The 26,927-nt window shown below is 46.8% G+C and overlaps 1 long non-coding RNA gene across 1 annotated transcript in view; it reads right to left on the bottom strand.

Moving 5' to 3' along the window:
* Positions 1-680: 680 nt before the first annotated feature.
* Positions 681-26,927, bottom strand: part of LOC112981207 (uncharacterized) — a 410,306-nt gene continuing 384,059 nt past the window's right edge. The window contains exons 6-7 of the long non-coding RNA XR_010392653.1: positions 5,119-5,196; positions 681-3,539 (exon numbers count right to left, since the gene is read on the bottom strand). This is a non-coding gene — a long non-coding RNA (uncharacterized LOC112981207). The remainder of the gene's footprint in view (positions 3,540-5,118; positions 5,197-26,927) is intronic.

Below are 26,927 nucleotides of genomic sequence, written 5' to 3'. Positions count from 1 at the left end.
AGCCATGCAGCACAAGCCACTCAATGAAAAGTTGCAGAACAGAGGCATTAAAGTGGAAGGACTTAGAGCCAACAACAGCACAGCTAAGCAAATAGCTCCCTGCATTTAGCAAAGGCCTCGCCAGCCTCCACAGCAAGCAGGCAGGACAATACCAAACACAAAACAAACACAGTTAATCTGCAGTTCAGGCCGCTTTTCAAAGGCTTTCCGGCAGACCTGCCCCACGAGTAGCTTTTGTTTCCTTCCACATTTCTTTGCCAGCCGCCCATGGAAGGCTCATTAACTTTCCAATCCCCCTTTCACAAAAGGACAATATTTTAGCAATCAGGTTTTCTTGGGAATAACCTTTGCTTTCAAAATTAAAGGGTTTTTATAATGATTTAGAGTCTACAGCATTCTTGGAGGGGAAGGGAAGGAGGGGATGGTGGTGGAAAAACACATCATAAGGCTTTTAATTCTATCCAGATAAGAGAAGTGCACTAAATCACTTCCAAAAAGAGAGCAGGGGTTACGATAAGGCTCTGTTCTGTTCAAAAATATATCAGTAATTCCATTAGAGAGAGAGAGAACTAGTCAATAGCAAGCAGCTGAGGATAGAGCAAAATGGGTTTTCCTGGGATTTTAACATAATTTTTGTCTCGATGGAATTAGAAAGACTCCTCTTAACAAGCAAGCTTTTCTTCTCCAAGGGAAGAAGAAAAAGACATGAACAGGCAGCCTGAAGACTTACAGCTTACAACCTCTTACAAGGTTTGCCCATAAACTCTCGCCTGTCTGCTGCGACACATCCATCCGGGCTGCTGTTAAGCTTTTCCGCTGCGCGAGCTCCCACCCCCCGGATTCGGCTCTCTGCAGCCTTCTCCGGAGAGCTGCACGGCTGCTGCTGGATGCAGGTCGGAGCTGGTGGAGGTGGGAGACGTGCTTTCTGGGACACGCGTCTGAAATGGGGACTGCGGTCAAGGTTCCCCTGCTGAGGCTGGGATTTGCCTGTTGCTCTTCCACCGCAAACTAAGCTTTTGACTGTTTTTTTTTTCCCCCCCCCCTTGCATGAGATCTGCCTGCTTCCTGCTGAAAATTTCAATATTTCTTTGGGGGAAAACAAAATCCTTGGCTTTTGGTTGTCATTTTATTTGTTTTTGAGTAAGATGTGCTGCCAGAATGTTGACATTTTTCCAATGAGAATGAAAGCTCCTCTTGCTTTAAATTGTCCGTAAATCACTTTTCCCATTCTTCTACCAGCTCAGGCTACCTCTGCCGTGTACCTGATTTCCTCAGAACAGGAAAGGAAATAACTGCTTTGCCCAGGGCTATTTAAAAACTCTTTCCATGATGCATCCGTCATTCAGTCACACAATCTGCAGACAGCAGGCACAGTTTAGCAGCCCGGCTCTCTCTGCAGAGCCGAGAGCAGGATGCAGGAGGTCTCGCCCCTTGCATCCCCTCCCCTGGAACAACTTCCCGTCCGTGTTTCCAGCCGAATCACGCACTGGGCAGGGAGTTGTGGGCCCCTCTCGGGCTGCCGCACTGCCTTATCACAGCATCTGAACAGCCCAGGACCCTAAGTCCTGTTGACTCACGAGTGGCTTGAATTGATACCTCCTGTGTAGGCGTGTAGACAAGGGTTTGCAGCAGTACTTCTTCTTTTCTTTTTTCTTTTTCTTTTTCATGTTTTTTAGAGCATTCAAAGTGCTGCCTCAATGAAGGGAAGCATCACTGCTGTCTTGCCTTGAAAAACGGAAAGGCCAAAAGGAGAAGAGCACAGGAAGAAAAGAGCTGAGTTTTCAGCTGCCTCGCCCACTCGGCCAACTGTTTCCTTCAAAACCAGCATCACCTCAAGCCCTAACCAAGAGGCAGCAACACTTTCATCCACCAGCACTCGTGGGAACAGTGAGGACCGGCACATTCCAGGTAGCACGGAGGTAGGAGGTGGCATTGCAGAAAAGCAGCCCATTTAGCAGGCTGTGAAGAAGATGGGAGGCTGTCCTATGCCTTTGGGTGGCAATATGAAAATCTGACCCCCAAACTGCCTCAAGAAAGAGTCTACTAGCAGTATCCATGGTATCTCAGTATAGTGCAAGAGCAGAGCATGCAGAGGGGCTCTGAGTTATGACAATACTTGTGTTGTACCTAGGGAAATCTCTTTTCTAACCACCATCTGTAAGGCTCTGGCTGTAAGAAAAATAACACAGATTAAGTTGAACTTTTACAACACCTTTCAAGCAAGCACCTGAAAGCACTTTGCAAACAAACATGAAGGTGTTAAGCTTCACAGCAACTAGGTGAAATAAATGTATGTTTGTCTTCTAATTAGAGATTTGGAGAAGCAGAAGCATAAGAAATAGAGCTGCTTCATCATAGCATTAAGTGAATGTTTAAACCTAAACCTAGATCTTATGACTCAGCTGGATTTGGTGGGATATAAAGACATGCTTAAATATGCTGATTCATGGACTTTGGGATTTTCAGAATAGGTTGAGGGCATTAGATGCCTATTGACATATATGGAATTGGACACAATCCCTACAGATTAATTTGAGATCCATTTCAGCACAGCAACCCCATGCATAGGATTATTTGGCATGAGTCCTAGCATGGATGCTCTGAGCTGCCCTTTGCCGGACCCTGCCCACTTCCAAGACAGGCTTCAGTCTTTCCTTCTTGCTGGAGGAATGGGGCTACGCTATAAAGGAAAAGGCAGTCCAAACTGCTTATTAAAGAACGGCTCCAGAGCTGTTTCCGATTAGCTGCCATTTCTAAACAGACTCAGAGAGGTAAAAAACATCAAAACAAGTTCTGTAACCACTGCAGATCCCATCCTGACAGCTCCCCACTTCCTAGTGGGGATTGCATTAGCCCCATCTATCATCCATCCCAGCTCGTCCTCTGGTAACTCACGGAGATGCATTCCCTGTCATCTCCAATAGGGATGGTGGCAGGAGGGGAAAGTTATTACTTGTGGGAGCAACACAACGCGTGGGACCTGTTCTGCATAATGAAATCTCTGTCTGCCATCCGCATTCATGCATCACCCTCTCCATCGCAATAAGCAACAGGGAGGTGAAACCAGCAGCTGCCCTGCAGCACTTTCTGGCAGCGCTGACGGCCCCGTTGCTGAAGACAAAGTGACACGTGTCACCTCCGTGAAGGCCAGGGCAGCACCTCAGTGGACAGGTAGGTCCTGGGCAGCCACTTCACCTCTGGGGTCGCATGAGCAAGAGGGACACAGTTAAATGCCGGGTGGGTAGGCGAGATGCAGTGACACATGGGGAGCGTGCACCTACGGTGGGACCTGCTCAGCTCCCTTTCCCTCAGACATACCACGGGAAGAGCCAGACACCATCCCTTGCAATCAGACCCCAGACTCCCTGGTTTTTGAAGATCTCGTGATGCTGATCCCAGTATTTGGGCTGTGAAGCCCAGCCCGTTCCAGCTTCGTTACCATATGAGCTAGTGTTCCCTGATCCCAGACTTGTCCAGTGTCAGCCCGCTTGGAAGGAGATGTGATGTCTGATCTGGACTGTGAGCAGGCAGTCACGTTTCTGTTGAGACAGGAGCATGCAATACGATGTTCATACTGACCTGGGGCTTTACAGAGCCTTCATGAAGACACTGGAAAACCAATTGATCTGACCTGGCGTGAACATTTCACACGTATTCCTTCAAAAAATGTCCTTGCATTCCCACCTGCTCTTTCCTTCCACGATCTGTCCTCAGACACTGGGCTGACCTTACTGTGAGCCACTACTTCACCCTTCTGCAAGGAGGAGCAGGCAGCCTTGGGCTGGTCCCCGTGTCACATGCAGAATATGCTCTCCCTCTCTGTGCAGGCACTTAAGAGGACCCCTCTCTGTCCCCAGGGTGCCGTGGTAAGAATATGTTAAAAATGGTGAGGTGCTTAGCACAGCGCTGGAAAAGTCAGAGCAGCAGTTTGGGGAGGCATCGAGTGCTGCAACAGCACCAGGCCACCCCTTTTCTGCAGCACCCTTGGGTCCTTGGGAAGCTCCTCGGGTTGGAAAAACACCCAAAACTCAATCACAAGGACTGAACTTTGGTGGGAAGCCCTGGCTAAAATTCAGCTGAGCTTTTTGGCCAGTCTTGGCCGGGCCTTGTCAGAGCTGAGTGCCTCCTATCCTCTGCCGCTTCTGCAAAGCCCTGGCTTAGAGAGACCCTAGTGCAAAACTAACCAGGACATGCCCTCAAATCCCTGTCTGATGTCCCAGAGCAGGGAGAATTCAGCTGGGACCTTTCCCTTCCCGAGGGAAAATAGGGGTGGCAGGGAAGGAGGGGAGGGGAGTCTGGACTGGGCCCTCTGCACCCTTGGTTTGGAGTGCTCCCGGGGAAAAAAGATAGCCAGTTTTTTGGGGAACTGGGCCAAGCCAAATGTGTGCCACACCGAAACAACCTAATTCACCTTTGCAGCATTCCCTGGGGAATCAGGTGTTAATGGGGTGTCATATTTATCTTGCTGACAGCTGGCATCACTGATAAGAATTAATCAGCTTTAAATAAATAAATAATAATGATAAAACCCTTCTGATATCTACTTTATGAGGCCATTTGTCCTTTTTTTTTAGTATTGCTCTTATCTTACAAAGAAGAGGGGGAAAAACAGCAAGGAAGATAAAAATGCTGGGTAAATTCAGCATGGCTGGATTACGCTATTGGACCTGAGTTTTTCAGTGCTATGGAGCAGACATCTGCTTCATGCTCCTGGCTGATAGCAAGCACAGGCAGTTTTATCACTAGCTCTATATCCAGGAAAATATTTTCCAAGTGCAGGCAGGGTCTTTCAAAACCTTGCACATACACATACATACTCAACATGCACAAATAATTTATTTCTACAAGATTTGTGCTGGAAACAGGCTGGACAGAATGGGGGAGGGATCTCAAAAGAGTAGTTGTTAGCAAGCTGCAAGTCAATCAATAGCGTTGATGAAGACACAGTGGGTTTCTGTAGTCTAGTGGTTTTGATTTTGTCCTAAATAGAAATAATTGATCTCCCATTAACCAATATGATTGCAAATGGCATTGTAGATACTCTGTGGACATTTTTTCTTCTAGACAAGTATTTGTCATATAAGCCCAAGTTAGAGCCACATAGGGGATTACTTATACCTGCTCTGGTCAAACGAGGAGGCGATGCTGAGTCTTCAGCAGTGACCACGTCCCTCCAGGTAGTCGCCTCATGCTCCACTGACGTGCCATGGGGATATGGAAGGAGACAAGCAGAAACCTTGGAGTTGGTGTCAGGTGGCAGATGGGATTCACATCTTCATGGTGCTTGCAAGGGCCTCCCCCAGCAGCTTCAGACTCTGAAGCCGAGGGACATCTCTCCACCCTGGGGAGGACAGCTGTGGTGGCCCTGCTCTGTGCCCGCCCCTGCCACCCTGCTCTAGGAGAGGAGGCTGTGCCATCCACTGATGAGACAGGGATGGCAGCTGACTTAGTTTCTTTTCCCCCTCATTCTCCTCTGACGGGGCATATTTTAGCAATTTTATGCTCATTTTGGGGTGGCAAATTTCCTTTGCATACAAGAGAGGTAAGGATTTCGATGAGACTGCATGGCAACAGCAGACAATTTTTGAGACCTGGAAGGCAGAAAAGAATCTTAGATTAAAAAACTATAGTGACACCTTGGCCAGGATGACGAAGTCACATCTGGGGCCTTGGGACCTTTCTATGATGTCCTTTGTCATCTCCATTTAAACATCATTGCTCTCTGGTCTGTGTCACTAAGTCCCATGCTGACTGATTGATGGGAGCAGCGGCTACCTCCAGCCCATCAAAACCCCTTGGAGCACTGCCTATCTGCTCTGGTGACCCTCCATTCAAATCCTGGGCCACTCTGGGACGATGCAGCTCTTGGCAGGATCTTGTGGCCATATTTTAGCTTTAGCAGTTGTCCTAAGCAAAAACACATTTCTAAACATCCAGTGCAGCTTACTGTATTTTCATGTAAATATCAATGGGCTCTTGTCTGTTAAAGTCCCATCTACTTGAGCATATAATTTTCCCAAAGTCAGAATCTATTAGTAAAATCTCAGCCCCTGTGACAAGATAACAGAATTCTCAAATTAAATAGGGTTTCTGCAATTACAGCTTCTCCCTTTCTTTCCCAGTATTAACACCATAAACGCTGCTGTCAAACAAGATAAGATCTGAATTCTATCCTGACAAGGCAAATGTTATCACAGATCAGTTAATTATACACTGGATTTCAACGGAGGCAAATAAACCCCCTGCGGGTTAGTGTGGAAACTGCTGTCTTCCCACCAGCTTTTCTCTGGGCCACCAGGCACGTTCCCCTCATCTCACTACTGTCTCACCACTGTGCTGAGAAAATGGGATCCACATTTTCTGCCTGGTTTTACGCCTTTCCTTGGGGTAGAAATGGTGCCTCGTAGCTGCTGATACTAAAGAGAAGGAGGATGATTCAAGTGTTACCTGCAGGAACGGTCTTGCCAACAGACTGAAGAAAACCCACTGGTTTCCTTGGAAAGCAGACCCTGGGGCTCAGCAAAGTGCGCTTAAAAAAACCCCAGCAGCTAAAGTAGCCGAGCAGCTTTCATGAGCGTTGAGATCTGACTCTTAACAGGGGTCTCACCCCGAGGCAGAAGTTCCTTGGCTGGGTTTGCTCACTGTTTTATCAGGGCTCTGGGAAGCCGTAAGGCCTGTAGCAAAGCTGAAGGAAAGACTCATGTAGTGAGTGCATTGCACCTAAATTCTGCCATCTACATTGCAATTGCCTGGTCTAAAATTACCATCTAGGCCTCATGCTATGGTGAACAGAGAACCAGCTTTTTGAAAGTGCTGCTTTTTTTGTTGATGCTGGTGAGATGGATCCTGAGCTCATTACTCCTAATGGCATTTGGGAGAAGAGGATTTGGAGAGCCATGTGATCTGATGCTGGGGCACACAGTGAGATAAGTCCACAGAGTGAGGACACTGATTCCAATGCTGCTATCTGAATGTGGTTTGCCAAGAGATTAAGCAATGCATATTCAAACCTCTATAGGAATACAATGTCTTTTCAGCAAGCTGAATTTCACTCTGAGTTTTCCTAGGTGTAATCCAGTAGGTGCAACAGGTATAAATTCTAGGTAAAGAAACTGCATTCTCTCATCCATCTCACTTATTTCTCTACAGAATGTCTCACTCTGAATTTTCTTCCTCATTTCAAGATATTATTCTTAGCTTTCTTTTTTGAAGAAAGACCAATTATTGCTTTTTTTCCCCCCCAAATTGTTTCCTTACAGGAATTGGCAGAATAGACATAAAAGGCATATAGATATGTAGTCCTGCAGCTGGGTCTCTGAGACTGTATTGGGTTTTTCTTCACCTTCTCTGTATTTGTAAATAAGGTATTTATATCTTATTTTGGATGGGTACCGGTGTTACACAGCAGATGTTTCTTAGGTTGGTGTGAGTTAGCATGGTGCTGTATTCGGATCATCTACCACAGCACTGGAGTTACTGCTGGTTCATCCCAAGAGACTGATGAGGGCATTAGAAACCTACTATTAAGGGCTGTTGGCCACAGTTTGCTATGCAGCTGATAGCAAGTAACAAGGGCCAAATTCAGAAAATCACTTAGAAAATCAAAGGTTTTAGATATCTCTTTATCCACTGCATGAAGAACTGTGGTCAGTTCTGCATGGTAACTGCTCTGAATTACTTATTTCTGTCTGAAACACAGATACCACTGAAGGTGATGTGAACGCAGCCCATCGTGGGGATTTACACCAGTTGAGGATATGGTCCAAATCATCTCGACTTTCTGGGGAATGGCTTTGTTGCATCTCTCTTTACCTCTAAAGTCATACCCGTCTCTATCAGCTCGGTCCTTTCTCCTGCTCTGTTTCTTTCTGTCCTGCAAACGTATGCAGGGTGCTCCTGCGAATGGCAGGGTTTACTCAACCGCTGATAACTCCAATCTAGTCTAACAAAGAAGTAAATGCACAATGACATCTCTTGCGCAAAGAGCTGTCATAAAGTGCGGCTGGCAATCCAAGTGGTATAAATGCTCTTTCGATTAAGTGCCTCATTGAGGTAAGTTGATGATGCTCCATTAGGCTGAAGTGATAGACTTCCAGTTCTCGACACAATTGGTGGGGAGAGGAACTCGGTGCTGGAGTAAGCAGCACTGTGCTCTTGTTTTCTGTACTCTCCTGCAATTCTCTTTACTCCAGGGTGACACATTGCAGCTTGACCATTTCTGCACCGGGGAGGGCTCCCTATGCTCCACCGTCCTGCACAGCGCTCAGGGCTGGACGCTTGGTACTGCTGGCTGGGCTGCCCGGAGTCCAGCAACGTTGGGTGAGCCCTGCTGTGGGACGCAGCACAGTAATAGCTCCACAACATGGCTGAGCTGGCAGGGGGAGAGCTCTTGGGCTTCTTGCATCATTCCTTTCTCCCCTTACTCCCTCCACCTCCAGACCTACCATCCCTTTCCTTGCAGCATGTTCCCACCAGGCCAGACTCCCCAGACTCTCTGGAGAACTGTGGTCTTAGAGCAGCTTTTGGAAGTTGATGGAGTGCCAGGGATTGTGTCAAGTCTGCTGATGTGTATTGTCTACACTGCAATAAAGGAAGCGCTACCACCCCTAGCTGGGCATAGTAAATAATATCGACATTTTGAGTTCGATGCCAGCTTCCCCTTCAAGGATTCAGTGTTCCTGTGGCTAAGCTTTGCCCCAGGGAGGTCCTTCAGCTCTGTGCTGGGATTATCTTAGCTACAGCCAAGTCCAGCCCAAGCCAAGCAAGGAATTAAGATTCTCATCATTTAAAGGGGAGCCAGCTCCATGAGAGTGAAAGATGGTAGTGCCCCACTATTAATTACTTTGTTTTTACTTGTGATGGGTGACAGCTATTGCCATGGCTGCTAAGACATGGGAGGAGCTCCATCCTTCACTGATGTTAATGGTGCACACCGGGAAATGTATGGTTACTGTCTGATCTCTCTCTTCCATTCCACACGCAAAGCATTTTCTTCCCTTATTAAGCAGAACAAAATGGAAGAACAAAATTGGAATATGCAGAGTGCTCGTTGCTTGCATTTTCCAGCTGGCTGGCATTTCCCGATAGGCTGTTTGCAGGGTGTCCATTATTGTTATTCACCACAGTACTTCAAATAGCTATTGTTATTTTTTGTTACTTCCTTACTGAACACAAAGGCATCGAGTTTCCCTCTCTCCTTAGTAAAATAGGATGCAATTGCTTTCATGGTTAACAAGTTCCAAGCAAATGCCTGGCTCAACAGGTGTGGCAATTTCTGGGCTAGTCAGTGACTCCAAGGGATATATGCAAAACCATCACCTCTGCCTTAGGGTGATGTAATTTACACTGATGCTTTAGATGCAGCAATAAAAAAGAAGCACTTAATTGCAGAGAAAAACATGGGCATAGGGATGCAAAACAAAATTAAATTTTATTTGCTTGCAGAAAGCAGAAGAGGTAGGTCACCATCATTGTTTGACTAGGGAACAACTCAAAGAGCCATTCCCTGAGAATCTCGCCCAGAATTTCCTCCAATCCCTCTAAATACATATTCAAACAGGACTTCCATCATGTCAAACTTGTCAAAAGTGGGTAATGCAGATGAACCACTTAAAAAAGACCTCATTTTCAGGACAAGCTGATCCCTCTTTCCTTGAAAAGAAAGCCCTCGTAAAAGATTTTAATTTAAGCAGTCAAAGATTAAGCTGCCCAGAAAGATTGCCTGCTTTCACTGGCAAATTTACTCTGGAGCATTTAGCAAATAGCACGATACTGCTAATGGCACATCACCATGCCTCTGTGACCCATTGGGCTGAAAAATATCAAGTGAGTGACCAAAATGAGGTCACAGGGCATTCTGAAATGTGATGAGGACAGTGAATCCACTGCTGGGCTCTTGCAGCGTCATGCTGTGCAAAGCCAGGGGTACGACGCTGTTGTCCTTGCCAGAGCTGGATGCTCACACTGTGATCGGGTGAACACCACCCCGTCTGGGAGCATGCACTTTGCAGAAGATCCTTTATATATAATTGAGGGAAATGAGTGTGGAAAGACAGCTTGAGGAGTCATCTGCAGGTGGGGTGGATTTAATGGCCTACTGGATCTTCATCGTCAGAGGAGGACATTGGCGCAGGGATTCCCTGCACGACCTTGGACAGGCCCATCATGTCTTCATCCTGCTCCCTGAAATGTAGTACTCCCAAACCAGGAGGGGAATCGAAGCTGAATTGTCTAGAAGTAACCTGAGCAATAGCTGGGTTGCTGCTAGGGCAACTGGAAGGGGGTCATTTTTTTGAGAAGGGTTTAATGTCACAGGAGACTGAGAGCTGGGGGCCAAGCTGGTATAAAAGGGTAAAACAAAGGGCTGAAAGGAACAGTCAGAGGAAGAAATCAAGTGAAGAGAACCCATTTCCTTGAGGTATTTGAGCTCCTGGTCAACTCCAGTATCAGCATGCTACAGGAAGCCTTGTTTATTTATTATTTATTTTTGGCTTAAAAAGAAACATTCCCCTGTTTGACAGTTTCCGTCTGGATTTTTATGTCCCTTTCTTTTCTTTTCTCTTCTTTTCTTTTTCTTTTATTTATTTATTTTTTGTGCGTCTCAGCAGAGCCACTCTGCCTCCATTTACGGTTGCAGACATGGCTTCAAGGCGTGACCTTGGTGGTAGCACTTTTGTCGGCTGGGAACTCAGATAGCCGCAGGCTGCAACGGGCTCTGCCTTGCCCCTGCCTTCCCCTCTTTGCCCCAGCTCTGATCCGTGTGTCGCATCTCGGTGCTTTATATCACAGCCTCGACATGGAGGGATACTTTGTGCTGCTGATGTGTAAGAGCTAGAATTGAGCATGTTGCTAGCTGTCCCTGGAGGATAACTTTTCATTATTGATGTGGAAAGTGGAAAATAAAATAGACTATTACACTTTTTATCTTCAGGGAACATTTTTTTCCCCCCCATCCCTTCCCTTCAGATATGAAAGCATTTCAATTCAGAGAATCATTCTGAGTACAATGAAGAGAAGTCAATTCTGAGAGCAGCAGGCACATTTATTTACAGCGCAGGTGACTTGCAACATGTCTCTAGCATGTATGCTTTTATTATTCCCTGACAGTCCTTGAGACAGGATGTCTTGTACCTGGAGTGCCACAGCTGTGCTGCTTTTTACAGTCATTAAACCTGACTTTGAAGTCATAAGAAAAACCCAGTTCCTCAAGTTCAAATAGGTCTGCAGAAATGGCACATAAAGAAAGTTAAACAACATTCCTTGGATTGAACCACAAGCCAGAGTAAGATCAAAGGACAATGGTGGAGAAAATGTAAAAAAACCCATCTTTTAAGAGCATCAGAAGTGCTCCCTGCCTGTCCTCCACTCCCTCTGACTGTTGTGCCACTCAAGGAGAAAGCATCATCTGATGCTTTGCAGAGAGCACATCCCATGGACGCCTGTGCACAGCTGGCATAGAGAGGTGCTTGCATTCGCCAGCTGGCTGGCCAAGTGGAAAATGGGTATTTGTAGGTACAAGGCCTTTGATTTTCCACTGGGAAAAGGACAGAGGCAGTCAGAGATGGGGACATAAATCAGAACTCACTGATATGGATCCAAGAAAGCTTCCAGATCAATACATAAAAGAGTGAACTAGTAAAGGAAAACTGCACACCGTCTCTATCCATCAGCTCTGCACAGGTCTGCTTATCTGATCTATGTGCTCCTCCCAGGCTTCTCTCTTTCCAGATCTACAGCACCATCTAGCCCTCTAATCATTTCTGTGTTCGAGTCCCATTTCTTCAAGGGAAGAATCAGGACCCTTGGGGTCCAACGCTGAGAACCCTTTTCAATATTTATTCGTGCACAGGGGGCCTGGGAATAAACTTAGAATAAGAGATGCTGACACCATGCTATTCCTGCACAGACAGGTCACTGGCTGCACAGCCAGTTTATTGCAGTCCACTGGGAAACACTGGACATCGGCTTATGTCCAAGGTGATTAAAAAGGTTGCCTTAGCTTTGCCTGGACATTTCTGCACCTGGCGCAGGCAGCTGAGATTTCCTCCAGCACCCTGGTAGCTCCAGGTAAGAAACTGCCTCTCATTTTCCTGTTTGCTTTGGTAACTGCTGGAGTCAGGAAAAACTGTTGGTTGCTACTGAGAGGGTCAATACATTGTTAATTGTCAGTGTTGGCTGGAACAGCTACAGCTGGCTTAGACTTCTAGGAAAATCACCCTTGGTGTCATAGTTGCTGTCCCTTCACTGCATTGGGATGTTGCTACCTATAGTGATATTACAGCAGGAAAAAAAAGTCTGAAAACTCACTCAAAAATGGAGAGTTACATGAGCCTAGCAAGCAGCTTTCGTTTTACAGTTTCCCTCTGCCCACTGGGCCAGGGATTTGTAGCTGAAATGCCATTTGTACTTTGTAGGCTCTTATCTCTCGGGTGTGCTGAGATAGCACCTGATTGCCATAGCATCGGAGCATCTAACGCTGTGTGATGTGTTCATCCTCATAGTGAGCCCGGGGACGGGTAAGTACTATTATCTTCCTTATACAGATGGGGAACACTACTCTAAGGCCCAGATTCTCACTTAGAGGTGCTGTGATATTGAGGTCACTATTTATTTATCCACATGTAATTGTCTGCAGCGGGATGGGCATGAAATTCTTCTCACCTAACTTCAGAAGTCTACAGTGTAGCTGTCTCCATAGGAGCTGGCTGTCTAGACTCCTTTTGTACTTGGAGAGAAAACAGTGCTTCTAAGGCATGGATCATCTCATGCTGTTGTTACCTAAAACAGTCTAGATGAATTACATACTTAGTGTGTTGAAGTGTCTCCACTGACTACAAAGGTGGTACTGACATCTACTTTTAGACTATCTAAGGGTGGGTAAGATTAATGCCTTTATGTTCACTGGAATGAGATGCAGAGGTATTCCTTGGAGAGTTTAGGTCTAAACGACTTACCCAAAGTGACCTTTGGGCAGTTTGGAACAGAACAGGTTATTGAATATTGATCACTCTTTGCAGACACTAGATCTGGGCTGGACCAACCACTGGACTATCCTTGATTGGTACAAGGACTGCCCAGATGGGATGAATTGCCCTTTGCAAGTATTGTTTCACTCTCATTGACTGTTAAGGAAGCCTAGATGAGTGGCTTAATTTAGAGACCTAACTTTAAGGTGGGAAGTCTCCATTAATTAGTCAGGAAGTTCACCTTATGCATGCACTTCTATTTCTAGAGGTCACTCATGTCTAGTGTTCCCAGTGGCCTCTTCTTGCAAGTGCTTTTGGGCACTATTTCAAAACAAGAATGATGAAGGACAGATATATGAGAGTGGATGGGGTTGTATTTGTCCACGTGTGCATGTTCCGTATTGGCGTGGGATCTTTGATGTCATTCAAGCGAGCTTTCCCAGGCAGCAAACTTCACATTTATGTGCAAATGAGGAGACAGTCACACTGAATTGGAGGGGGAGAATGTTAATGAATGTTCTTCTAGGCTTTAAGGAAAAGATATTGCCCAATGCTGTGGAAAATTAAAATTTGTTTCTAATATGTATGGTAAATTTAATGCTAAAAACCAAAGATAAATGGGAAGAGAGTTTAATCTGAGCTGACCCCATTTTGGCTGGAATGCCATTTGCTATGGTTTTTGCTCCCTCTCAGAAAGCAAGAGACACACTAATTAGTTCTTGCATTTTGCACATAAATTATTGCTCCCAAACATTTAAAGGAGAAAGTAAGGGATGCTGGGAAAGAGGCTAAGGAAACTGTCCTGTATCCGCAGTGGGTTTGCCTACGATCATAAATTGAAGGGCTGATGCTGTAAAGTCACTAACAGTTGTCAGAAGGAAGCCTGTTCACCTCCCAGTGCTTCACTGTTCAACGTCTTGCTGGGGTCACCTCTGTGAGATGTGGTAGCAATAGGTTGGATGGGATTAAATTCACTTAGGGATGGAAAGACCTCACTAAATAAAGACAACCTGAAGCATCCTGGGCTTTGTTAGTCTTAGGGTTCTTTGAGATGGACACAACTTTCAGTTCTTTCAACACTCCTACCATACTCCCCCCCGCCGACTAGACGCACACACACACAAAAGGAGTCCCATTTACATCAAATCGTATGACCACATAAACTGATCAAGCTATCTGAACTTTTGACTTGCAAAAACTCCCTTGCTGAGCAAATGATGAAACCAGAGGACGTCTTCTAGCCTTCACTGTTAGAGGAAAAGCCTCAGAACTGACATGGTTTATGGAAGTTCCCTAGAGAAACATGGGAATTGGAGCTTTCTCTTCCTTTAATAGTTCCCGGTGATGCTTAAAAAAGCTTGTCCTACACACTGGCTTTTCACACCTCTGCTGAGAACCAAGGGACAGGTTCCCGGAAAGCAGTGGACTTGCATAACTTGGTATAATGCAAAGGGTGGATAAAACTCAACTCAGAATGGCATCACTAACACTAATGCCCTGCATCCAAAATAGCATGGCCAACATCGACCCATTGCATCTGTCACACTGACCTTCGCCTGCCAGTTCACTTAGCAGCAGTTCAGTTCTCCCGGCTGGTGCCACACTGGTGGATGGAAATGAGCCTGTCTTCAGCTGACGGGAGCTCAACAGAAACTCGTCAGCAGATGATCAAAGTTTAGAGTTCAGATGAAAGGCCTTAAAACTCGTCTCAGGGAAGTTCTGGGCCCTTCATGCCCTGTCAGTGGAATTTCATTAGCTCATAACTGTGACAGGTTATAATCAACCTGTCCAATTTTAATCTTTTCAGTAGCTGTGCTTTGGATCTTTAATTATTTTTTAAAATTTGCTTTATTTGAATTGTGAATGTGATCTGCTAAAAGGAAAGACTCCCTAACCTGTTTGCTCCAGGGAATTGGAAGAGAAGTTCCTTATACAGCCAGCCAGCAAGTGCTGTGTTTAGATGTCAGTGCCCAGGGGACAGATGTTCAGGGAAAGTGCTTCATTAGAAAGGGTTAATTAGACAAAAACGGTTTGCTGGACTACCTAAGAGCAAATAGCATTAAACAGTCAGGCTAATTACCTATGTTATGTAGCTGCAAAATAAAAGTTTAATTTAGCCCTCAATGCAGAATTTATCATTTTAGAACCTGAGAGAGGGCAAGTTGTGCATGCTAAGAAGGAATCCCTGTCCCCAAGAGACCTTCCAGCTGGAGCAGACAAAGCTCCAGGGAAAGAAGTAACTTATTCAGCCAGGAGAAACATGTGGATCCCTTAGGACACAGCTGGGGGACCTCACTGACTACTGGCCTCCAACTCTCCTTTTTGGGGATGGATACAACAAGTCACAAGAGGAAATCATAAGAGTAGGCCTCGTATGCATGGCCATCTGCCATGTCCCTTAACTACTACATAATATTTCTCTTCCTGAAAAGAAAGGCCAGTTAAATTTAGAACTGATTTGGTGCAACTTGTCTTCACTCGAATCCCCCTGCCCTATTCAGCGGAGAGTGCACTGGGGAGGAAGGCGAAAGAAGCAACCAAGCCTTGCGTGGGCAGGCTCTAGCTGCCCACCACGCTGCAGCATGTTTACTTCATGCCAATCATTCGGAAAAGCTTCCAGTGGGCCAGCGAGAAGTGCCAGCTCTCTGGGACACGGTTTTGCCTGCAATGATCTGGAGCTGCCTATCATCATTAGGTCACTTTGCTTTCAAAAATCAGCTTGACAGAAGCGTTTTGTTCCGGAGGTGAGGAGATGATCTGAGAAGACATCTCCCCGGGCCACCCCGGGGACTGGACGCATCCCTTCCCATTGCTGGCACGGCGCTGTGGGATAGCGCGCTGTGCAAATGGAAGTTAATAATTCCATGCCTCCCCCCTTTGCCCGGGAGACATTTGCTGGCTCTAGGAGGTGAGCGCGGCAGCTGGGAGAGCAGAGAAATGCTGGATCTGTCAGGACAGTGCTTCGAACAGGAGAGAAGAATGGAGGAAACCAGCACAACCTACAGAGTCTTTATACCCATATAAGTACCTCTGCTGGGCAAGCGGGACATTTTTAGCCACCTTGCCTAAGGAAATTAGGCTCATATGATCATGTAACGAATGTGTGTGCATTTCTGCATGTTTATTCTGACCTTAATAATTTTTGAACCCATTGGTTTCAAGCAGATTTCATGGGGGAGGAAAGCAGTCTCAGATACAATTAAGTTCTTATACATACTGTGAAAACAGTGGTCAGGCAGAGCAGAAAGAGTCTGTTAATGCTCCCAGCCAGCCTTCCTTGTCTGAACGGCAGGCCGTAGTGCGGGCTTCTACCTTATCAGACGTCAAAGACTCCACACTGGGGGAGAGAACTTACGAATACCCATCCGAACTGCAGGAAAAGATTAGATTAGGGCTTGCAATCAAGCATGAAATGCAGATCTTAAGGAAACCAGGCTTTGTTATTTCTTGTGCTGATGGGATTGCATATTAACTGCTTATTAGTTGGATCGGTACAAAGGCAAGTGTGGATTTAGTTAGAAGGTATAAAGCAGTCTTTTACTAACACAGCTTGTTCCTCTTCCCCACATAAGTGCATTTATGTCAGTAAAGCTGTTTTCCGCACTCAGGGAGTTATGCTGCTTTCACTTTGGGGCATAAACAGGGCTTAAAAGCCCTGTGTATTTCACATGGAGATTTCTGTGCTGAGCCTTCAGCTGGCGTGGACCGAAATAGCTGTCAGATTTGGTTCTCCTCTGTATTTAGAGTGACACAGATTAGGAATAGAAAAAGGAGTTCTTGTGGCAAAAATCTGCAAATCCTCCAAGTTGCTTTGCCTCAGAGACTGCAACAGACCTACACTATTTTTACCAGCCTGGGGAATGGCCTTCGGGTGCTAAATTCCCAGGGAGCTTTTGAGAGAGACCTCCCCAGATCTGCTAGCAAACAAAAGAGCACGATCCACTCTGCAGAACCACAGGGCTTTCTTCTTCCCAAACAGCTTTTTGAGGTGGGAAAAGCACATCCTCTTTGCCCAGAGGACTCCGACTTTTCCTAATGAACGACAGGTGCCTTCTCCTGGCTCTTCACTAAGGTTTTTCTACATCAGAGATATTCACGTTGACTGAAGTGTTCTTCAAACATGCATGTGAACGTCCTTAAATTTAAAGTAGTCTTAATTCCACTCAGCCTAATTCGCATTGGGGTTTAATACAGTTTAGCAAATCCACTTGAAATTCAGGCTTTTACTTTATTGAGATAAATTTTTGCAAAGAGTTCCTGTGCGGACAAGCCTTCAGAGAAGACTGGCAGCAGCAGCAAAGGTTTGGCATGTGTGGCTCACAGGGACGAACCATGTATTGGTTGGAACTGGCAAAAATGTGTTTTGTTCACCTTTTTTCCTGCCACGGTACATGCTCACAGCTATGTGATGGGGAAGCGACCGTACAGCTGCACGCAATCCCTTCCAGCCTCACCGTCTTCACGTCCAGCCCTGATTAAAGCACCAGCCGTTGCTTCCCAAAGCCATTCCCAAAGCAGCTGGGATATAGGAAATCATGCTGCACTCTCACGGAGGCAGGCTAATCTGCCAGGCAAGCCACAAGGGCTCAGAGGTGAAAAATGTGCCATAAAACAGATGCCTGCATCCTGCCAGAAGGGATTTCACAGGGGGATGCTGCAGGTCTCAGTCCAGAAACAACGGCATTTCCCCCCAAAAAACCAAGCCCTACTGCAGGGCAGAGTTTCTTTTCGCCAGGCTCAGCTCTCCCAGGTCTGCAAGATGCTCAGTGATACATGTACAACTTTACAGACTACCTTTAATTAACGGTCCTGCAAAACTCTGCGAGTCTGTGTTAGCACAGTGCTGCGAACCCTAGCAAAATAGCCGAAGGTCCCATAAACACATCCCTTCTCATCCACGTGCCAGCTTATAGCAGCTGGAATTAAACTGATGCCAATAGAATGACTCCAACATCATTAAAGCTTTCCAGGACAAAAGGACTGTATCTCCAGGGTCTATTTGCCATAAACAAGCTGGGTGAAAACAACAGGAAATATTGAGGACTGACATCCTCATGAAGAAAACGCTGCTTTGCTGAAACCTGCCAGAGGGAATTAGGGCAGATGGCTGAGCCTGTCTTTAAACTAACACAGCGTGGGCCTGGGGCTTGGGGCTTGCGTTGCGTGGAGAAGGGCCGAACACCTGTGACTTCCAGCGGCAGCACTGGGAGCACTGGGCGTAGGGTTCTGGAAACGCCCAACAGCTTCTCCAGGTGCACAAAACTCTGGAAAGACCTGAATTAGGTGGTGCTTATAGTGAGGCAATAGTGGTTGTCCTGGATCAAACAGCAACGCAGCATGAGAGGGGGAGCAGAAGGTCAGGTGCTGGCTCCAACACCCAAGCAATGGTGGTGGTCTCTTAGGCCCTACCAGAGCTACCAGATGCTCACAGGGAGGCACAAGACAAAGTGTACAAGGTGGATGCAATACGCAGTATCCGCATTGCTTTCCAAGGTGAAATCCAGAGGGCATTTCAGCCTGTTGGGTTCTTGGGCAGGCTGAGATAGGACCAAGGGGCTCAGAGATCAAGTTGCTTTGGATCAAACTGAAAGAGATAATAAAAAAAAAAAAAGAAAAAAGGTGAGAAAAATTCTCAATTTTCACCCTGGATCCAACCATCACTTTATTTGCTCCTCCAGGTGGATTGTTTTGTTTCAATTGGGATTATTTAATCCTGTCTGAAATGTTGCCTTCTTTGCTTTCTTCAAGAAGGTCAAGCTCCAAATGAAAAATGCTACTGTGAATGTAAAGCGAAAAACTCATTTAGAAAATACAAAACAAATGTAATTTTTGGAACTTGTCCAGCATTTTCATCTGCCAAAACAGTTTAATCCATCCTGATCTGAATTCAGTGAAGAGTTTCCATCCCTAATGTCTGCATTTGAGGGAGGCTTTCTCTTTTTTAAGTAAGACACAAATTGCGGTCTGCTGCATCTACCATGCCCTGCTTAAGAACTCAACGCATAATTGGGAAAGGTCTGCTTATTCCAGCCTTAATAAATGAAGATCTGCCTCCAGCAGGCTCTGGGTCAGCCGTTACAGTGTCTGCAAGGTAGATGTCCACTTCCCACTGATGATTTAGGTCCACCTACAAGGCTCTCTTGCTACTCCCCAAGTTAAACAACTATTTTTGAGATGGCCAAATTCCTCCCTGTGGAAGTGGTGATCTCTATTGAGCTGGAGCATCTTAGTAGCTGTCTATACAGCAGCCCAAGGTGTTTCCTTGTGGCTTGGCTAATTTGCTGGTGCCCACTGCATGAAGGACCTGCCTGCTTCCTCGTATGGCTCCAAGGAGTAAATTAAATGATACGATGAAACATATTACATTTGCATCTGGCTCAAAGGGAACATAACAGCATTAGGCAGCCCTGGTGCTCATTAAATGCCTCTGACTAGAAGGATGTAATGAACCAGTTTTATTACAATAGTAATTTCTTCCTATCACATTTGGTGGTTATATATTCATGTGGGATGCGGGGAAGGGAGGGAGATCAGTACAGATGCATGCATCAAGATATATTGCGTGTGGAAAAGATGACACCAGAGTGTGTGGCTGACAGAGAGGAGAGAGGCGAGGCAGAGAGCAGAATATCCCCAAGTCCGTTATAAGGCTGTCAAACTGACCTTAAAAAAAAATATAAGAATAATAAAAAGGGGACCCTCTGTTCTTGGCTCCTGATGCATCGGCGGCTCTGAGGCTGGTTTAAAGAGCAGCAATTTTGTCCTGCCAAAGCTGCGGGTGAGGAATTAGGATGTTCTTTATCGCTCCCTAACTCCTCCGCTGTCCCGGGCTAAGTGGTGAGAGCTGTAACACGGCGGCTTTGTGCCCTCGCTGCAGGGTATCGGTGTTTTACAGAAAGCAGCGGGCAGCTGCCAGAGTAGCATCTCCAGGCGCTTCGCCGGCGCGAACAAATCCCGCTGCTGCGACGAGCCGGGGCAGGGATGCGGGGACGCCTGCCAGCACACCGCAGGCACGGCTCCAAACGCCAGCACGGCTCACGGCTCTCGCCTCCGTGCCGCTCACGGCTCTTCCCTGGAGAAAGTGACTCCAGGCAACAAAATGCCTGGCGGCTCCTGCAGGCACGGGAACCCCGGGAACGCGGAAAACACAGCGATGTGCTCGCTTGTGCTCACTCCGGCACGTCCCGAAAGAAGCTAGTAGCAGGGAAGAAGATGCAGTCCAAAAAGGACCGAGGTTGTCTTGCCAAAGTTTTAATGCTGGACTTGGCCATCTTTAAGCTGGTTGTAACCAAGGTAGTTTTATAAACTTTGCACAAAGAGATAATACGTGCTTAATAGCCATTTTAATAAATGTCTAATCAATTTATATGGGTTGCTGCAGAGTCCACTAAATCAAAACCAGGTTGCTTATAACCGTGGCTCATAGCCATCTTATAATACCTTCCACTGATGTGCTTATAATAATCTGCAACATCCGCTGCTGCTGTCAGTAACTCATTTAAAACACCAGCTAATGTTTCTTTAACCTGCTAAAAGCATAAGGTGAGTAAATATTCCTCGATGTTTATAGGTCACACGATCATTCACGGTTGCAAACTTGCGGCCTAATCAATGCCCCATGAGAGGCAAGAAAGGACTCCTGTTGCAAAAGAGGCCAGAACTATGATATAAATATAAGAAAGGTAATACTGAGGCAGAGCCAAGGTCCGTCTTGGCTGAGAGAGGCCGGAAGATGATGCTTAGGAGGAAGGATGTAAGAAAGACGGCAGCTTAGCCATCCTTCCTTTGGTCTTTCTACCCACTCTGCAGCAAATACAGTTTTGGGGACTTGCAGAGAGCCAAAGGTTGTATCTGGGCCTTTGTGTTCAATAGTCACAGATGGTGAAGATAGCCATTTTCCAAAGGGGAAAAAGGGTTTAGCCCTCAACTGAATCCCTTAGAGGCCTTTGGCCAGAATTTCTGCTGTTTTCCAGCACTTCGGTTTTCAGGGGCCTCACAAAAACAGAGAATAATGATAAATTAAAAAAGTGAAGCAAACTGTGAGCTGTTCCCACAGCTGGTAAGTTTTGTGGTTTTGATATTCCAATTTTTTTTTTCTCTCTCTCTGAGCTGGTTTGCACAACCCTTTGGAAGAAGCCCCATTTGCTAAATATAGACTGAAACCTGTAGCTGCCTGGAACGAGAGCGTGGTGATTTCTGAAAAACCCGAGCCTGTAAAAGCTGACACACGGCCCCTCACACTCTGTAAAAACCATCTCCTGGTGGATTTATTAGTCTTAAGCAACAGCAGTTGGTCTGAAAAGAAAATGTATTTAACCTTTCTTTTTAATTGTCACACTGTTAACCTGTCAGTTCTACATTGGGCTGTTAATAATTCCGCTTTAAACGTCTCAAAAGGAACTTTCATGTTTAAATATTAAACATTAGAACTTGGATACAGTTAGAAAAGAAGTGATACAGCACTTTGGCTGCCTGGGAATTGTCACACTGAATTAAACAGGCCCTGACACAGGGTATGCAGCAAATCCTGATCCCGGGGTCAAATCCTAGGAGCTTTAACCAGTGTTAATAGTAGAGGTTTAGCCTTGGAAAGGACTGAGTTAGACCTTTTGACCTGGCCTCCATCTGCACCTTAAGGTAATCTACACTGAGGGGGAAAATTAATTAATTTGGCTCTACTAACTTATGTTTTAACCAACTATGGCAAAATAGAAGTGAACACAAAGCACTTGGGTTTTAAAGGAAGTTTTAGCTTGGAATCACTGCCAAGCTGCTTTGCAGACATGGGTGGTGAATTAAAAGCCATGTTGTTTTTGCCTTCAGTGCTATTTTAATCTAAGCTTAATGCACCTCTCTTCTGCAAATGTATCTTGAGATACGCATTAAATCATCCCGACGTTTTCCCACACCAGTCAGCCCACAGAGCAGGTAACTCCAGCACGGGCAGGAGCCCTGCTGCGTACTGGCAGGAACCTTCCCACCCCGTTTTGGGGTAGGTGGTGGTGAAGCCATGCAGGAATTCACTGAACCCCACTGAGATTGCTGTCAGTGGGGACGGCGAGCCCACAGCACTGCTGCCCTGCAACGGCCCAGGAAGATCAAGAGACATAAGAGGACTGTGACCTGGTAGTGTCCAGGGCTTTCTGCTCTCTGACACTTGAATTTGAGGGTTTATAGATCTCCTGGTTGACATGCCAAAGGAGAGGTTAAGCATTAATTGGACTAGAGAGATGGAGCATGTAACTTGGGCACCCAGGTAGGAAATCTGGGTTACAAATCCTTAAGTCAATGAGTATCACGGGTCACTTGTTGCTTTCTTTTTGCAGGCAGGAGGTGGAAAGGTTAATTAACTCACCCAAGGTCAAGATGAGCTTTGGTGGCTCCAGCCTACCTCATCCCCTCTCATCTCCTGCACAGCGAGAGCCAGCAAGAACTAAGGCCTCAATCAAAACTCCTCCCTGATATCTCTGCTACATAGCTTGAGCCCAACTATAATAATAAAATGATGTTTCCTCTTGCTACAATCCTGTACCCTTAAAACCAAAGAGATTTTCCCAGAATGGGAAATTCACTGGGACAGGAGCAACAGCAGGAGCAGAGCTTTTACAGCGCTAGAGAAGAGCACGGCAGAAAACACAGCTAAACTAGGAAGCCAGGTCTGCAATGTTGCTGCCGACCTAGAGCAGAAATATGACACGGGGGTGTATCCTTAACGAATGAGCATTTCCACCCTGATATACTGTGGGCCAGGGACAACAGAGAGGTTGGTGGGTGCTGTGTCTGCAAAGGATTGCAGCAACCTCTTACAAGTTTTCCCTTTGTACTTCCCTGCTGGCTGCCTGCAATGCTTTAAAAAGCACATTCAGTGCAGCCCCCTGTTTCAGTCCCCACCATAGTGATGCTGGTGCTTCTATGCATTTATGCAGAGGTCTGGTCTCATTTTCCAGCCTGGCACCAGTTTTCCACGCTTGCTGTAATCGGCCTTTCAACATTGCACGTGCGTGTCACCAGGGACACCTCATCTGCAGGCCACGGCCTGGCCCCGTAGAGCTGCCGCGTGCCCTGGTTGCTGGCCTGAAGCTGCTGGTCCGGCACCGCTTTGCTGGTGCAAGCAGAGGGTGGAAAACTCTGCCAAACAGCAGTATCAGCTCTGCAGAGCGCTGCGCTAAAGCAGCCATGCTCACCTGAGCTGCTAAGCTCTACTTGACACTGCTCAGACCATGCGCTGTCTGTCCAGAGACTTTCTCTTCCAGCAGAGGCATGTCCCAGGCGGGCTTCCAAGCCCGTTAGGTCTGCATTTATATATGCATTTATATATGTACTTAAATGTTATTCTGCCTGTTTCAGCAAGCCCACAGCAGCTGTGCCGTGGCAGAATCATGGTGGTGTCCCCGTGCTGCCCTTGGCTGGAGCCCTGAACACAGCCTCAGTGGGCTTCGCCAGGTGACACTACCGAGCCCAGGGACAAAATCCTTCAGACTGGGAGGGTCCACCCAGGACATCATGGAGTATCCACACAGGTCTGGTAACATAAGTGGTCTGAAAACCACCTCCATATCGTATCTGGGCTGTTTCAGTCACGGTGCTTTCAGCAACCTGGGATGCCACGGGGCAAATTCCGTGGTGCTGTCTGAAGTGTCTAATTTAGAGCCTCTTAGCTTCACTAAGGTTCCCTGCGCTCTACTCACACCCTGTCTGCTGATGCATAAAGCAAACTAAATACGTGTAATTTATGCACGGAGAAGAAGGTGTGTGTTAAAATAACTCCCAGCTGAAAATAGCATCTAAATGAGGGTAGGGAGAGTAAGGGGAGCCTTAGTTTTATGCCATGTGGAGCACCATCTCTGAATTTGGCCCTGGGCCTCAATCCTTTTAAAAACAGAAAGTAGACTTAGTTTGCATGAGGTCATACATTGCGCCCTGCACCTTTCTGGTACTACGTTGGAAAGTCCTGGCTCAAGTGAGGCATCTACAAGCAATCTCCAGAGCGAAGCTAACTGTGAAGCTGCCTTTGGTGATGCTGAGCAGCCTGATTTTCCACTGTCTGCTCCTACCCTCGATGTTTATACTTCTGCAAAGCATAAAACAAGGCCATTCCACTTGGTAGCTGATGTACGTGAACGCACACGCCGTGCGGTGAAGGAACAGGCCCTTCGCATCCCAGTTGCTCAGCACATCCCAGCTGACTGGCTTTTTCTCACTTTGATGCTCCCGTTATGCACAGGACAAGTTGTTTTCCAACCAGGCGGCTCCTGCTGCATCAGGAACATGTGAATTTATCGATACTTTGCAGTGACCTGAATATTTCCAAAACTTGTGTTATCCTGCCCAGCACACACTTAGTGCTTAATTGTCACTAGAGGCAGTGCTAATATTGATACTGTGTGACCCGTCTGTAACCTGTGCCAGTCAATACCGCCGTGATGAGCACTGGTATGGTAAGTGACATTGCTGATGCTGGGCTGATAACATCATGCGCCGGTGACATGTGAATCAACCTCAGGGTAAGTGAGCTGATTTAGAATATAATGAATAAATATCCTTGGGTTAGAAGAGGGGATGCTGTCAAAAGCTTTCTAAAAATAGTTCATAATTGGCTTTGTATTAGGCTTATTATTGTCTGTGATGCTCTCAGAAGTTTTGAAACAGCAGATTCCTCCTTGGGCTCTATGCCTGCGCTCCAGAGCCATGCTCTCAAGGCACAGACGCTGTGCCTGTATGTCCTAGATGTAAATGTCTAGCAGAGGGTTATCTTTAGCATCAGGCAACTCCCTGCTCCACACAGGGGTGAAAACAAAACTCTTCAATGATTTTCTGGAAGCATTAGCCCCTGGTGTTTGGGGCACTGGTTTGGCTGGAGGGCAGCTCTGCCTGGTCCAGACCAAGAGCATAACACCCAGTTTAACCCCTGGAGGGCCCTACCAGCTGTGCTACTGATTACCATGAGCTGCCTGTCACTCGCTTTGACCACAATTCCTAAACTCACCAAACCTTTCCTGCCACACCACCTCAGTTTGGGGAAAAAAAAAAAAAATCCACCTTTTCTATCAAATGTTTGGTCCAAGAGCTTCAGATCAGCTCTGAAATGAATCTGATCTTGTGTAAAGCACTCTGGGGTCTATGCATGGAAAAGGCTTCATTAGAGGAGCCGCACTGTCCTGTCCCTTCTAGGGCAGGTTGTCGGGCTCTTGCACCTCCTGGAGAGACGCTGCTCCTCACGCTCCTTAGAGGTGCTGGGCAGCTTCTAGTGCCTCACGGTTCTTTAAAGAACATTTTCTGGTGAGGCCACTAGTGGTAAGGTGAGACATTATTACCAGCCCTCTGAGGCAGATAGGATGGGGCAAATCAGCTCTGTAATGTCTATTTATCAATATAGTGAAGGGAGAGAGGGGACAACATCCCCATCCACCTTCACAGCCATCCTGCTCCCTGCTCTGTGCTGTATCTTCATCCAACCCTGTGTGACTGGCAGGGCTTTTGAATGCTACTGTGCTGGGGTGCAAATGAGCTTATGTGCTTACGGCTGTACTGGGGATAATGGTCTGTTCTCATCTGCTTCCCGGTATCGTCTCGTTGACAACCCCCTTGCAGGCTGGTAGCACCGACAGCGCTGATGTTGGGAAGGTTTCTGTTGTGCTCGAGTCCGTTCTGGAGGCAGAGCTCTGCCCCTTCTTGCTCCTGCTTGCTCAGCGCAGCACCCTCGCTGGACACGGCCCCGGGAGATTTGCAAGCTGTGGGATGCGGACGGCAATCACTGCCGGAGCAGGGCTGCTGCGAGGACGAATCCCAGCGGCTGCTTGACCGGCTGCAGCTTGGGGCCAGTTCTTCCACGTGGAGCACATGCCATGTAGTCTGGGAGGTTATTAATGACACTAAGGGAACATGCAGATGCTTCGGCTAGGATCAGTTTGTGCTTGTGCTAAAAGCCCTTTGCCACAGTAAGAAAACGTCATGGGTTGGGCTAGGGAACCGCAATGGCTTTTTTGCTGTTACGGCTTTAGGGATGCTGCAGCAAAAGGCAGTCACTCTCCGTTTGACTTTTTTTTATAGCCCCACACAAAGACCAACTCCTACCCTAAGCTTTCATGGAGAAACTGCTTTTCTTCTTTCTCAGATTCATTGTCATCTTATTCAGAAGGATGAACAGAGCAGAAGGGACCTTGTAATCTTTGTATGCAGAGAAACAGCATGAATAGGGGCAGGAGGACCTTCAGCAAGGACCTCACAACCGCATACTCAGAGCTGGGGAAAAATCCCGACGGGAAGTTTTCAGCCAGTTCCAGACTCCATTGATAATCCCCTGTGCGTTTGCCCTCTGTATTGCGAGCTGGCTGTAAAGGATCCCTTAAATGACACAAACTCTTTACTTATCCACAGGCAGTATCCGAAAGGGATAAAATACAGCAGAAATCACATCACTAAAACCTATTGGTTTTTTCAGCCAATATAGTGAAAACTGTGGAAGAGGCCTGGTGGAGCCCCTTGTTAGAGCATAAGAGTGGATGAGTTCAGCCTGTTCCTGACTGACTTCATGCCACTCTTCTGCTGAAATCTCAGTGCCCAGCCCAGCCTTTTCCACCAGAATTAATCACATCTATTTCAATTTATACCGCAGGATGCAAAGGCTGCAGTGATGAGCACAGACCGCAGCAGCCTCCCGCACAGTGCTGGCTCTGCTGCTGCCACACCACCATTGCTGCCTGGTTTGTAGCATCAGAGAATTATTTTTGAAATCTCCTGATCTGCAAACTAATTTGGACCTTCCAGACATCTCAGGCTGGGCACTCGCTTCCAGCTTAACCCGGAGCAGAGGGCTTTATAAGTAGTGCAGAACGCAGCGGGCAGAAGGGCAAAGGAGGCAGGAGGCCACGTGGGTTCACGTCCTCACCCGCTCCCGGCGGGCTGGGTGCGAGGATTAGACCTGCTCAAGTTGGGGACATCAGGGCAGAATCTGCAGGGCAT

This window comes from Dromaius novaehollandiae, chromosome 23 (genome assembly GCF_036370855.1).
Source record: "Dromaius novaehollandiae isolate bDroNov1 chromosome 23, bDroNov1.hap1, whole genome shotgun sequence".
NCBI classification, from domain to species: domain Eukaryota; kingdom Metazoa; phylum Chordata; class Aves; order Casuariiformes; family Dromaiidae; genus Dromaius; species Dromaius novaehollandiae.
This window is presented reverse-complemented; position numbering and strand designations above follow the sequence as displayed.